The sequence below is a fragment of the Sus scrofa genome, chromosome 17, assembly GCF_054392235.1.
Source record: "Sus scrofa isolate SSC_HxYL_T2T_F1_AM1 chromosome 17, Sscrofa_HxYL_maternal_Yorkshire_Landrace_v2.0, whole genome shotgun sequence".
In the NCBI taxonomy this organism is placed as follows: Eukaryota; Metazoa; Chordata; class Mammalia; order Artiodactyla; family Suidae; genus Sus; species Sus scrofa.
This window is the reverse complement of record NC_139399.1, coordinates 44,964,259-44,978,361: the sequence shown is the minus strand read 5'-3', so window position 1 is coordinate 44,978,361 and position 14,103 is coordinate 44,964,259. Positions and strand designations below refer to the sequence as shown.

Here is a 14,103-nt window from a genome sequence, read left to right as displayed (position 1 = left end):
CCACCTAGTGCGTGCCTCCCTAAATTCAACCTAACAGATTCCTCAGCTTAGCATCCAGGGCCTCCTTAGGGAGGCCACAGCTTACCTTTCCAGCTCTCACCATCCCTTACCCACAGCCCAGAATCCTCCCGTACGCAGTCTCCTCTGCCTGGAATGACCCTAGCCCCTTCCTCTGTCCCGAATCCCCTTCACCTGTGCCCACCCCTCTGTGTTCCATAGTGGCCCCCACATGGAGTCTTTCACAGTGGAAACTCAAAATGTTGGCCAAATTGGTGGAACTTAATCTAACAACCCTTTCCCTTTCCCTTTCCCAACATCATCCTACAGAAACAAACAGCTCCATCCTAAGATGCCAACCAGAGTCCCAGCTCCTAAACCTGGGAGTAGCTGGCTCTCTTTCCTGATCTCTCTGCCTCTTACCTTTGAAATAAGAGTAATAGCTCTTTTTTTTTTTTTTTCCTTGTCTTTTTGCCATTTCTTGGGCCACTCCCGCGGCATATGGAGGTTCCCAGGCTAGGGGTCTAATCAGAGCTGTAGCTGCCAAGCCTACGCCAGAGCCACAGTCACGCGGGATCCGAGCTGCATCTGCAAACTACACCACGGCTCATGGCCACACCAGGTCCTTAACCCACTGAGCAAGGGCAGGGATCGAACCCTCAACCTCATGGTTCCTAGTCGGATTCGTTAACCACTGAGCCAGGACGGGAACTCCATGAAATAAGAGTAATAGTTCTTGTCAGAGAAGCTGAGTGCCTCAAGATGAGAGGCTCTGGAAATAGGTTCTCAAGTTTAAGGCCATTATTTTAAACTCCCCTTAGATTCATGCCCCATTTACCAACTAATGCTAGGAACTTAAAGCTTGTTTCCAGCCAAATGCCTCTTCTTTTATCACAAATGCCCCACTGTACAGCTATTGAGAGAGCTGCACTGAGGACTCTGGGTAGCCTGTTGGCCTTTTCTTTCCACAGAGTGTGGAGGTTTCCATCTCGAGTGTGGTCATAGTTCATGGTTTCAAGAAAAGCCTGCAGTTTTAGGGCTGCTGTCCTCTCAAATCTCATGATATAATGCATCAGTTGGTTCCCAGTCTATGGTTGTGAGCCCACAGGGTTCACAGCTATCACTCTGCTCTGTGAATGCACCAACCCAGCACTGCCTATGCACTTAATGGTGAATCACAAAAAAATAAGAAAACAACCACCACTTGACTATCTACTACTATTCATGTCACACACAGTCCTAGGATACAGACACAAAATAGTGGGTATTCAATAAACACTGGTTGAGGGAATAACGTACCTTCTCAATCAATGGGTACTAAAAGTACAACTATTAACACATGACCAAATCAGATTTTTTTTTGGAACTAGATAAGGGTCCTCCAACCTGAAAAGAATGAGGGCCTCTGGGATAATGAAAGAGTCCTGGGTGGGAAGGATTCAGGTCTGGATCCTAATACTGGTTAGACTCCCAGAAAGCAGAGCCAGGAGGCTGAGCTCTCTCTGGACCTTGGTTTCCTCAGCAGATAATAAAAAGGCAGGATTAGAAGCATCTAACAAGGTCCTCCCAGCTCTGCTCTTTAAGATCCCTCACCCTCAGGCCAGCCTCTGAAGCTCTAGAGCTTTAACTGTGGCTTCACCAGCCCTGGAATAGTGGTCCTCAACCCTAGGAGCTTTTGTCCCCTTAGGGGACATTTAGCAGTGTTTGGAGACATTTTTGGTTGTCACAGCTGGGAGAGGGGGAGGGGGGTGGTGCTATGGACATCTAGTGAGTAGAGGCCAAGGATGCTACTAACCATCCTGCAGTGGACAGGACAGCTCCTCACCACAAAGAATTATCCAGTCCAAAATGTCGATTGTGCCAAGGATGAGAAACACTGCTCTAGAGGCTGCTGAGAAGAGAAGCTTATTGCGGTGAAAGAAATGGAAACCAGGCTGGGACTTGCACAATGCCGATGCTGTAGCAGACTGTGAAAGAATGAACAGTGAATAAAGGCTCTCACACCACTCCAGACACGTACCGTCTCCTCTCCATCTCCTCTCTGGCACTAGTCCCACTGTGTATAAGATGATCCAATCTCTCTAAGAACCTGCAACCTTGTCCTCCTCGACCCAGCTCATACCCATTATTAACCCATAGCCTTTTAAGATTGAGCATAAGTAAGAAGGAGCCAGAATGGTACATGTGTCAGAAAAGCACTAGATGTGGAGCTTAAGTAGGCAAGCCTTCGCTCAGGCCCTAGGGAAAGCACTTAATTGCTCTGAGTCTTAGTTTTCTCCTCTGCAAAACGGGTTAAAAATTACTCTTTGCCCTGTCTTATCTTCAAAATAAGATGATGGATATGCAAGTGTTTTGGCAGCCATCAAACCTAGTACAAATGCGAAGTACTCCCCTGCAGAGTAACAGGTGCTCACGCTCTGGAGGGAATATTGTAAAAAGTCATTTCCAATGACAAGATTTTGTCCAATAGTTACTTATAAGCACTCAGAGTTACGGAGTCCTTGCCCTATGGAATGCTAAAGATATTAGTTAGAGCCCAGTGGATGCAGCTGACCTCAGGATGCCCAAGATTCCTGGGTCAGCCCAGTGACTCATGTAATGTGAACTTCTACTTTCTCATCTCTAAAATGGTAGGCGTGTGGGGATTAATATCATTTAATACATGGGGTCGTTGAAAAGATCAAACACAATCAAGTTTGTAAAGTGCATGTCACTTCCCACAGACGAGGAGAATATTTTCTCTTTCTGAAGATTTTTCTCCTGAAAAACTTTTTTTTGCTTCGAAATATATATATATATTTTAGGGCCACACCTGTGGCATGTGGAAGTTCCTAGACTAGGAGCTGAATTGGAACTATAGCCGCCGGCCACAGCCACAGCCAAACCAGATCAGAGCCATATCTGCCACCTATACCACAGCTCACAGCAACACCAAATCCTTAACCCACCAAGTGGGGCCAGGGATCGAACCTGTGTTTTCATGGATACTAACCTGGTTCATTACTGCTGAGCCACAATGGGAACTCCAAAATATAATTTTTTTTTAGCATAATGAAAATAATTTAAGAAAAGGTGTTTTTGGAGTTCCTGTTGTAGCTCAGCAGGTTAAACCCAACTAGTATCCATGAGGATGCAGGTTCAATTCCTGGCCTCGCTCAGTGGGTTAAGCGTTGCCACAGCTGCATCGTACATCACAGATGGAGCTCGGATCCGGTGTTCCCATGGCTGTGGCATAGGCCAGTGGCTATGGCTCCAATTTGAAACCTAGCCTGGGAACTTCCACATGCCATTAAGAAGAAAAAAAAAAAAGTTTCTATAAGGATATTTGTCCTCTATGCCTCCAAAATTACCTGTAAAATATAAGCATGAAAAGGTCTATCAGCAGCTGCCAACCCTGCAGCCCTGGCTTCTAAGAACAACAAGCTGAATGCCAGGCTGACAGCAGTCCCCTCCTTGGATATGGCCACAGAGGGCTATCAGAGCCCACTACAACTCAACGTCCAGACTTGCTAAGCAGTCTGCAACCATTTACTGCCCTTGTGCAAGATTCTAAAAGGGGAAAATGCTCTGGAGAGGTAAAAACAACTGATCCCACTGAGGGAAAATTAAGAAACTAGTCTAGGCATTCCCTGGTGACCTCCTAAGGTTGCTGTGTTGTCACTGCTATGGCTTGGGTTCGATCCCTGGCCTGGGAAACTTCTGCATGCCATAGGCATGGCCAAAAGAAAAGAAACTAGTCTAGGAGTTTCCGTCATGGCTCAGCGGTTAGCGAACCCAGAACTAGTATCCATGAGGACGCAGGTTCGATCCCTGGCCTTGCTCAGTGAGTTCCGGCGTTGCTGTGAGATGTGGTGTAGGTCGAAGATGTGGCTCAGATCCTGCATGGCTGTGTCTCTGGCGGAGGCTGATGGCTACAGCTCTGACTGGACAACTAGCCTGGAAACCCCCATATGCCACGGGTGCAGCCCTAAAAAAAGACAAAAACAAAAACAAGTCTAATGAAATCTGGGGACACTGAGCTGATGAAACCACTCATCTACATGGGGAGCCTTTCATGTGGCCTTATCTGAGTAGCAACTCCTCTCCAAACCTCTGCGGAAAGAGGAGCAGGCTACACGTGTGCAAGTCCTATGTTTACTTTTACAGCTATCAGGTCTTACACGGATCACAAAGAATTTACTGCTCCTGCTTGGGTAGGGAGTAAAGAACCGACTCCTCAATAAGCTACACTTCAAATTTAATATTCTAAAGCTAATTATTTTTTTATTTATTTATTTTTTTTGTCTTTTTGCTATTTCTTTGGGCCGCTCCCACGGCATATGGAGGTTCCCAGGCTAGGGGTCAAATCGGAGCTGTAGCCACCAGCCTACGCCAGAGCCACAGCCACGCGGGATCCGAGCTGCATCTGCAACCTACACCACAGCTCACGGCAACACCGGATCATTAACTCACTGAGCAAGGGCAGGGACCGAACCCGCAACCTCATGGTTCCTAGTCAGATTCGTTAACCACTGTGCCACGATGGGAACTCCTAAAGCTAATTATTTTATGACCAAACTAAGTTAAACATTTATCCATTCCTTTTTCTTTTCTTTTATTTGGGGGGGGTTGCACCTGAGGCAAATGGAAGTTCCCAGACTAGGGTCAAATTGGAGCAGTAGCAGCCAGCCTACGCCACAACCACAGCAGATCCAAGCTGTGCATCTGCGACCCACACCACAGCTCACAGCAACACTGGATCCTTAATCCACTGAGTGAGGCCAGGGATCGAACCCACATCCTCATGGATACTAGTTGGGTTTATTACCACTGAGCCACAATGGGAACTCCCATTTATCCATTCTTATGCCCCCTGCCAAAAGGGTTTCTGATTCAAATAAAGCACTTTTTTGGTGGGGGCGGGGTCACAACCACAGCATGTGGAAGTTCCTGGGCCAGGGATCAAATGTAAGCCACAGCAATGACATCAGATCCTTAACCCACTGAGCCACTACAGAACTCTTCAAATAAGACATCTTTTTTTTTTTTTTTCTTATTTGGCTGTGCCCATAGCATATAAAAATTCCTGAGCCAGGGATTGAAGTCACACCACAGCATTGACCCTGACCACTACAATGACAATACCAGATCCTTAACCCTCTGCACCACAAGAGAACTCCTCAAATAAAGTACTTTTTAAAAAGTGCAGCATATATTCCCATGTTCCTAATTTTTCTTTTTCAAAATTTTCCTATTAATTCAAAGTTTCAAGCACTCAGACATTTTGAGTTCCCTACTGCTCTAACATTCTAACTACTCTCCAAAATAATGAAACATAGATTCAAGCAACACACACACACACTCATACACAGACAGCTGTTTGACTCCCTCCACTGCATATCCTATACTCTGAAGTCTGAATGTTCTTCTAGAACAGATCACGCTGTACCTAGATTATATCTGTTTACTTCTCAGTCACTCCAGCTAGACTGTGAGCATCTCAGAGGCAATGACCTTCTCCATCTGCATTTACCAAGTAAAACAGGACAGTATCTGGCACATGGCTCAAGTTTATATATTTATAATCAAATGGATGCATGAATGAAGCAAAAGTCTCTAGAACCTTCTTTTAAAATGGACTATCTGAAATCTCTGGAGCACTGGGATGCAGGCACGGTGGGTTTAGGACCCAGCATTGTTGCAACTGTGGCTTAGGTCACAACTGCGGCTCAGATTTGATCCCTGGCCCAGGAACTCCATATGTCAGGCGGCGGCCAAAAAATAAAAAAGATGGACCATCTAAAATGAAATGCGAATGTCTATCTATTCAGCACTAAGACCAGAAAGATGGGATCCCAACATCAGAGTCCCAAAACAGGGCACAATATCCAAATTCATTTCAAAACTTCCTTTCTCAAATACACCACTCTTAACACAACTAGAGGAAGGTGAAAGCTCTTCTGCAACTTCCAGTTGTAACTCTCAGCTGAGCTGGTGTCATATAGCAAAAACGAAGTGTTTACCCCCAACCCACACCCCACCCCATAGCTGCCTACTCCTTTAAGGACTGATGTAAAAGTTCACACTGTCATCCCCTACCCTGAACTAGGGCAAATCTCCCAAATTCAAATCTCCACTGAGCTACATTTGGGGTATTCTTGTGAGTGGCCCTTATGGCCAATTTTGGACTTTAATGACTGCTGTCCAAGGTTCATCCCCCCCCACCAGAAACTGGGCTTCCAGAGAGCAGGATCATAGGGCAGGGCCTCACACTGAAGCAGGAAACCCTGACTGATGAATGTCTGAACTGTCTGGGGACTCACGGAGCCTCTGGGCTCTGAGCAAACTCAACTGCCCTGATCGTTGAATGGGAGAAAACCAGGCCAAGCAGCTTGACCCTGGGTCTTTTTGTTTGTTTTGGGGGAGGTTGGGCTTTGTTTTTGTTTTAAGGGTGAAAAAGAGCTGACAAAGCTCTTTACTGGGTTTTAACCCAACTAGGAATCCCTATTCAAAAATTCACCATCCCCTTAAAATCCAGAAAACTATCATTTTATAGAATCAAACAGGTCAAGTTTGATGATGGAATTTCTAGTTTCATCATCCCACCTCACTCCTTCTCCTCTAGCTGAGAAATTCCCTGCATTTTCTAGCTTTATTTTATCCATAAGCTTCTGAAAGAAACACTTTACCTAGGATGGTTCCAAGACTCTACTCAGGAAATTTATAGGCTGTATAGTTGTGACAACTTTTTTCTCTGAGAAAGCCACCGATCTGTCCAACTGCAGGATCCACAGGGCCAGGCTGTCTTTTTCACTGCCTGGAAACCCACATGGCCCCTCAGATGGCTCCTCACACAGAACAGGCACTCAGAGAACATCTGTTCCTCCTGATGCAGAAAACTGGGGGATCAGAATAGTGTCGATGCTATGTAAACAGAATAGGAGACAACCACGAAGTCAGAATGCACTGAAAAATAATTCCTGGTAGAAAAAAGATATGACTTAAAAAAACTCATTTCCGGAGTTCCCACTGTGGTGCAACGGGATTGACGGCGTCTTGGGAACACTGAGATGCAGGTTTGATCCCTGGCCCAGCAGAGTGGGTTAAGGATCCAGTGTTCCTGCAGCTGCAGCTTATGTCTCCACTATGGCTTGGATCTGATCCCTGGCCCAGGAACTCCATATGCCGCCGGGTGACCAAAAGTGGGGGTGGGGGGACCTCACTTCCTAGCCTACTCCAGGTAGCGCTAACTCCTCTTCACCTGGGAAGCTCTTTCTTCACCAACCTGTCCCCGCACCAGGCAGTGGTGCTCCCTGAGGATGGGAACTACCCCTAACTTGTGACCAGGGTTGCTGGTGCTGGACAACCAGTGGGGTCCTCACAACCAAGAGCTTGACTGAATGCTTGTCAGTTATCCAGATGGCTGGCTTCTTCCATGAAGAAGGCTGCTACCCCATCGGCAGGACATGTGCTTCAAGAGCTTTTTCAAGGGAAGGCAGGCACATGCTACTAAACCTTACAACCATTCTGTGGCCTCAGCAGATTACTCAAGGTATTTAGGAATATGTCAAGCTGGATAAGAGTTCAATCTTTGAGCCGCAAAATGAGTGAGCCCATTAGTCAGACAGGTAACATCCCTGAGTGTCCAGGAAAGAAAGAATACTGGCATGGACATACGAAAAATGCCCCAAATTCTCATGTAATCCCTACAGCAACTACTGAGAGCCGACTGGCAAACTCAATGTGCATACAAACCACCTGGAGCTCTCACACAGGTTCTGCTTCAGTCAGTCTGGGTGGAGCCTGAGAGTCTGCAATTCTAACAATTGCAAAATGTTCCCACAGACCACACTTTGAGTAGCAAAGTTTTTGTTGCTGTTTTTCATTTTTTTTTTTTTAACCTTTTTTGAAACTGAAGTATAGTTGATTTACAAGGCCGTGTTGTCGTTTTTTTTTTAATTGAAGTATAACTGACCCACAATACTATGTTAGTTCCAGGTGTACATAGTGATTCAGTATTTCTATAATGACAAAATGATCCCCATGATAAGTCTAGTTATCATCTGTCACTATACAAAGTTATTACAACATTACAGACGGTATTTCCCATGCTTACATCTCCTCGGCCTGACTCATTTATTTCTATAAATAAAAGTCTGTACTTCTTAAGCTCCCCCACCCAGTCTACTCGTGCTCCCACATCCCTCCCCTCTGACAACCACCTGTTCACTCTCTGTAAGAGCAGAAAACTTGTATAGTAAATACTGTATCCCGTTTTTGCAGTTAAAGAAGCTAATGTTCAGGGACAGGAGGAGACTTTCACTCGCAAGTAGAGGTGGAATTTGAACTCAGGTCTTCTGATCCCAAACCCAGAGACTTTTTCCATACCACTAACCTTTTGAGCTAAACATTCAGGACCATAAAGATGTATAGCTTTCCAACATCCCTCAAATAAACCCTCCCTCCAGCTTTGTCACACAAGGAAGAGGGAGGAGGGAGAGCTAGAAATAGAAGCCACGGGAGACCAAGCCAGCCAGATGCTCTGGTTAAGAACTTAAATCATTCAATCCTTCAGCTAAGACTCCTTAAGAAGGGCCAAACTTCAGGGGTTCCTAGATGCTTGTTCCTTTACTAATGAAAGGGTATGGGAAAGTGTAATGGTTCCAAACAAACAAACAAACAATCTCAGGGATAAGGAAGGAGAGGGAGGGAGGGAGAGGAAGGACGAGCTAGTCCTGCGTATTCTGGGCTGTGCTGCTCAGACTTCAGCTGGCACATTCCGAGTGGTCAGCTCTGCCCACTCCACACCTTGAGAGCAACACTGATGAACACATGCAGAGGAGGGTAACAAGGAAAAAGCAGGAACACCAAGCAAGGAACAGTCGAGGACAGAGATCCGTCCTAGAGAAGCGCAGGTTAAGACGTAAGCCTCATTTTTCCTATCTCTCTTCTCAAAGGTAGACTGGACCTGTTCTCTGCAGCCCCAAGGCAGAATTAGCAACCTCATTTCCAATGGAAGAAAACAGTTCACCATTGTCTGGTGTCAGAGCTGGGATTTGCTTCTAAGCCTCCTAACTCCAGATCCCACGTTCTTTCCACCAGCCGGAGCTGCTTCCTTCCCCATAGAGCAGCCACCCCAACCTGCACCAGAGGTTGGCACTATAGTTCCAAATAAGAAAGGTGATTGTATAGTCAGAGCTGTCCAAAGACAGACTATGCTGTAATGTGAGAGGATAGAGCACCTAATACAAATCCTATCAGCAGAGGGTCAATCAGAGGTTAATCACTGGCAGGAAATACTGCAAAGGGAATCTGGGCACTGGATGGCTGACTGGGTGAGATGAACCTGCCACCCCTCAGAGATGAATTAATCTCTTCCAACTATATTTCAATCTAACACTTCATTTGTACATGGTTTGCCTTTTATCAGTTACTTGTACGCGTGTGTATCGTCTTCACTGAACTGTGAGGCCTTGTAGTGTTCTGTCCATCTCTATACCCTTTCTTTCGCCTAAGACTATATACACCTGGGAAACCAAGGAGACATTTACATGCCTCCTCTCTGCCAGGCTCTCTGCCAGGCACTTTGCACATATCAACTTATTTCATATCCTCACAAGAACCCTAAGAAGTAATGCTATTACTCCCTGCTTACAGATGGGAATAAAGTTATCCAGACTCCGAGAGGATAACTGCTGAGGTATTGCTGGTGAGTGGTGAAGCTGGCACCTCAAAATGGGAAACTTCTACCTCCACCATCATGCTGCTTTCCTCCTAGGAGGAACTCACACGTCTGCTGACTTGAGCCAAACACCTTAAAAACAGGCCAGTACTATATCCAGCTAGGTCTGTTGTGGTTTCCTGTTGCAGTGCTCAAATTTTCCTTCTAATTACTACTATCCAGACTCGAAATGACCAATGTAAAGTTGTTGCTGTTTTGGGATATCCTCTCTCTCTTGTTTAAAGACAGTGGGAGAACACAAGACAATTCGGGGCAAGAGGACCGATTTTTCACAAAGCTTTTCTGCCCCAAGGAATCCCTCAAGGCTCCAAGAACTCAACCCCATCTCTTCCTCCCAGTAGGCCCGGCTCCATCTCAGGGCTCTGGACCACTGCAAGCAAATCAGGTCCTGGTTTTCTGCCCCAGAGGTGGAGAACTCACACACATCTTCACAGGCTGTTCTCCAGAAACTAGCTCTGTGCACATAAACCCAACTCAGGACAACTCAGAACTTCCCTAAAAGCAAAACAGTCTAGCTCAAAGGTCCTCACATTTAGCTCAACTTCCAAACAAAATCAATCGTGAATTTCAAATCACATTAGAAACCTACTAGTAGGCACTTAAAAATATTTAATCCTCCTGCCAAATGGGGCAAAAAAAGATTTCGTAATTTGAATCAAAAGCGCCGCCATATTTGGACAGCCAACACATAAGGCCTCTCTGACACTCCATCTGTCTTAAGAAGCAAACCAGTGCCAATCTGGCCAACCATTCCTGTAAACAAGAAACTGAAGCATCATCAAGGGAAATTCCCATTGCTCAGTTCCCTGGGTGGGTTTCAGTTTTTCCATCTCTGGGCCTCTGGGACAGGAGATCTGGCCGGCACATGCACCACTGAGATACTGGGCTTTTCAACCTGACACCCTGATAGCAGAGAACCAAAAACCACACTCACTATAAATTTATCTTATTAAGATGTCTTTCCAGATGCTAACATTTTAGAACAACTTTTTTTTTTTTTTTTTGTCTTTTGTCTTTTGTTGTTGTTGCTGTTGTTGTTATTGTTGCTATTTCTTGGGCCGCTCCTGCGGCATATGGAGGTTCCCAGGCTAGGGGTTGAATCGGAGCTGTAGCCACCGGCCTACACCAGAGCCACAGCAACGCAGGATCCGAGCCGTGTCTGCAACCTACACCACAGCTCACGGCAACGCCGGATCATTAACCCACTGAGCAAGGGCAGGGATCGAACCCGCAACCTCATGGTTCCTAGTCGAATTCGTTAACCACTGCGCCACGACGGGAACTCCCTAGAACAACTTTATTAAACATGGGAGAGCCACCCTGGCTCCAGCAAAGAGCAGGAGTTAATGAAGATCTATTTCCCATGAGTGTCTGGCCTCTCTGCATCCATCAGACACTTTCAACTGAACCTAAATTAACCTGTAAATGAACTGATTTGCATCCATAAATCCAACAAAAATAGACCAGTGTAGGGTGGGCTACCCAATCTCCATTTCCCAGTCTCATATAATTCTTTTGTTAAACTAAAATATGACCCTTTCTACAACGTGGTTTCATCTTTATTAAAACAGGAAAAGAGGGAAATGTGAACCACCTAGAGTAGATATTTCATAACTAATTACAAGGTGTTAAGAAGAAAAGAATCTTTGACATTCAATCATCTTTTTTAGAGAGAAAACCAACAGGGCACTGTCTGGAAAGGTACCAAAAAAGACCTAAGTTGGGGAGATTTTTGTCAGCAATCCTGGTTCCCATTCAGTTCCCTGTGAAAGAACTTTTCCACTTGACAATTAAACCAAAGAAGTGTGATCAACAATAACCTGATCAAAAATGGAAAGAAAAGAATGCTTACTCAATATCCAAAATGTACCACACTCTCTCATACATGATCTTAGCTAATCCTCACCCCAGTCATGTGAGGTGAATACTGTTTCCACTTGACAGAAAAGTAAAGTGACAAGACTTACATGCCTTGGATGGCAGAGTCTATGCCTGGTTTCTCTATATTCCCAGCACTCAGCTCTCAGCACTGAGCATGGGACCCAGGACACAGTTTAAGAGCTTGCCACGCCCTTAAGAATATATACATGACTGAAGGAAAGGAAAAGAAATCTGGAAAAAGTATGCAATCCACATTTTGCTCTAGGCTCCTAATTGAGGCCACTGCCTGGAATGCACCTGCCCCATGCAAATAATCTACTTGAGCTGCAGAGGTTTGCTTCAAAGGACAATTTATCATCTTTCAACATGTACACTGCAAAAATAGTACCCACAGTTGGCTACAACACCCTTCACAGGGCAGGGCCTGGTCCTGTCTTACTTCTTTTTCCCCCGACTCAGCACCACGCCTTGCACAGGTGGGTGCTTAATGAGTGATGATAAAGGTCATGATGATGCCTCCAAGGAAGCCATCACAGGAGTAAACAAACACAAGATGCCCACAGCCACCAGAACTGGTCTCTGAGCTGAGTTACATCCTCTCTGCAGGCTCACATTCCTCTCGGGACAGTGGGAATAAGAGAAGCTACTCCCAAGATTGTTTGCATTCATTTAAGAAGTATGTACTGAGCAGTAACTCCATGGCAGGCACCATGCTAGGTGCACGAGACACAGCAATGAGCATGACCACAACATCCTGCCTCATGGAGCTTGAAGGCTCAGTGGGTATCGTGAGACTCATGGAAAAAAGGAGTTTTAAAGGAGTTCTCTTGGAGTTCCCGTTGTGGCGCAGTGGTTAATGAATCCGACTAGGAACCATGAGGTTGCGGGTTTGATCCCTTGCCTTGCTCAGTGGGTTAACGATCTGGCGTTGCCATGAGCTGTGGTGTAGGTCGCAGATGCGGCTCAGATCCCGCGTTGCTGTGTCTCTGGCGTAGGCTGGCGGCTACAGCTCCGATTCGACCCCTAGCCTGGGAACCTCCATATGCTGTGGGAGGCCCAAGAAATGGCGAAAAGACAAAAAAAATTAAAAAAAATAAAAAAAATAAAGGAGTTCTCTTGTGGTGCAGCAGGTTAAGGATCCAGCGTTATCACTGCAGCAGCTTGGGTCACTGGGCACTTCCACATGCTGGGTGTATGGACAAAAAAAAGAAAAAAAGGAGTTTTTTCAAAGAACTCACAATATAAAGTATTGCTCCTCTGTGTAATGGCAACCATTTATTGATCACTTACCACCTGGCAGGCATTGTACTAAGAGCTTTGCATGCACAACATGATTTAATCCACTAAGGTAGGTATGAATACCCCTATTTACAGAGAAGGAATCTGAGGTACAGAGTAACCTGCCCAACACATACAGCTAGCGACAAAGCCACAGCTCTAATCCATGTCCCTGAGATTCTAGCCTTAGCCCTTACTAGATTCCCGCCTCCGGCCCCTTCCTCTCCACTGCTACCACAGTGCAAACATCCAAGCTCATCTGTCTCTTCTGCTTTAGGGCAGCCAATGCGCCTCACCACCTCCAGGTCAAGGTCTAAAAGCTACAGGCTCCTCCCCAGTGTTAATCCTTCTACTGTCCTGCCCCACAAACTCCCACCAGGAGATGCTCTCACTTGGGGCTCCCTAAACTCCTGGCTGACCTACTTCCCATCTTCCTCCTCTGCCAACCTGCTTTTGCCCTTTCCCCTCCAGACAAGAATCTTCTCCTTTGCAGCCTGAGTACATACTCAAGTTTCAGTAGATTCCTTCTCCTTCCCTCTCCTCCTCCTCCTTCCCTCTCTCTCTCTCTCTCTCTCTCTCTCTCACACACACACACACACACACACACACACACACACACACTTCCAATCCTGAGCCCCTGGAGAGCAGACAGAGTGTATTTTCACCTCTGATCCTCCAAGTCCCCGCACAGTATGGAGTCCATGAGTGACTAAATGAATCTATGTTGTGGTGTTAACACCTCAGAACACTATCCCTAGAAGGAAGGAAGTCCTTTCCCCCAAAGGACACTAAAACGAAGGGCAGTAGCTCCTGTCTTCTCAGACAAACTCAAGTAGACTGCTTTCCAAAAAGTTATTACAACTGAGAATGGTCCTCCACAGTCTGCTGGCAGCCTCTCAAAAAGCCTCTTGAAAGCCAATTCAATCACCTCTAGAACTGCAGAAACAAAATTAGCTCCAGACCAAAAATTCCAGAGGGAGACCTGCCCTCTCAGATGGGAGATGATGTAAACGGATGCCCTCCTCCACCCTGCAATGGGCAAAGCACTCCCTAAACGCAGACTGGTCAAAACACTGCCTCTAATTACCGTGAACAACAGAGGATCCCGAATGGGAAGAGTCATCAAAGAAAAACGCTGGAGACAGCAAAATCTAACCCTGCTCTCCAGCTCCAGAGCCCCAACTGGAGTCCAGGCCACAAACGTGTGGCTGCAACCATCCTGACTG

At 46.0% G+C, this 14,103-nt stretch overlaps 1 protein-coding gene and 2 long non-coding RNA genes across 3 annotated transcripts in view; 1 reads left to right on the top strand and 2 right to left on the bottom strand.

The window, feature by feature from the left end:
* The window catches only part of LOC146395264 (uncharacterized), a 624,884-nt gene that overhangs the window by 177,398 nt on the left and 433,383 nt on the right, over window positions 1–14,103 (top strand). The window lies entirely within an intron of this gene.
* The window catches only part of CHMP4B (charged multivesicular body protein 4B), a 48,660-nt gene that overhangs the window by 31,665 nt on the left and 2,892 nt on the right, over window positions 1–14,103 (bottom strand). The gene's annotated exons all lie outside the window — the stretch shown is intronic.
* On the bottom strand, window positions 7,855–12,631 carry LOC146395268 (uncharacterized). Its single transcript, XR_014832214.1, has 2 exons — window positions 11,015–12,631; window positions 7,855–10,704 (listed from the first exon to the last, which is right to left on the bottom strand). It is a non-coding gene; the product is annotated as an uncharacterized LOC146395268 (long non-coding RNA).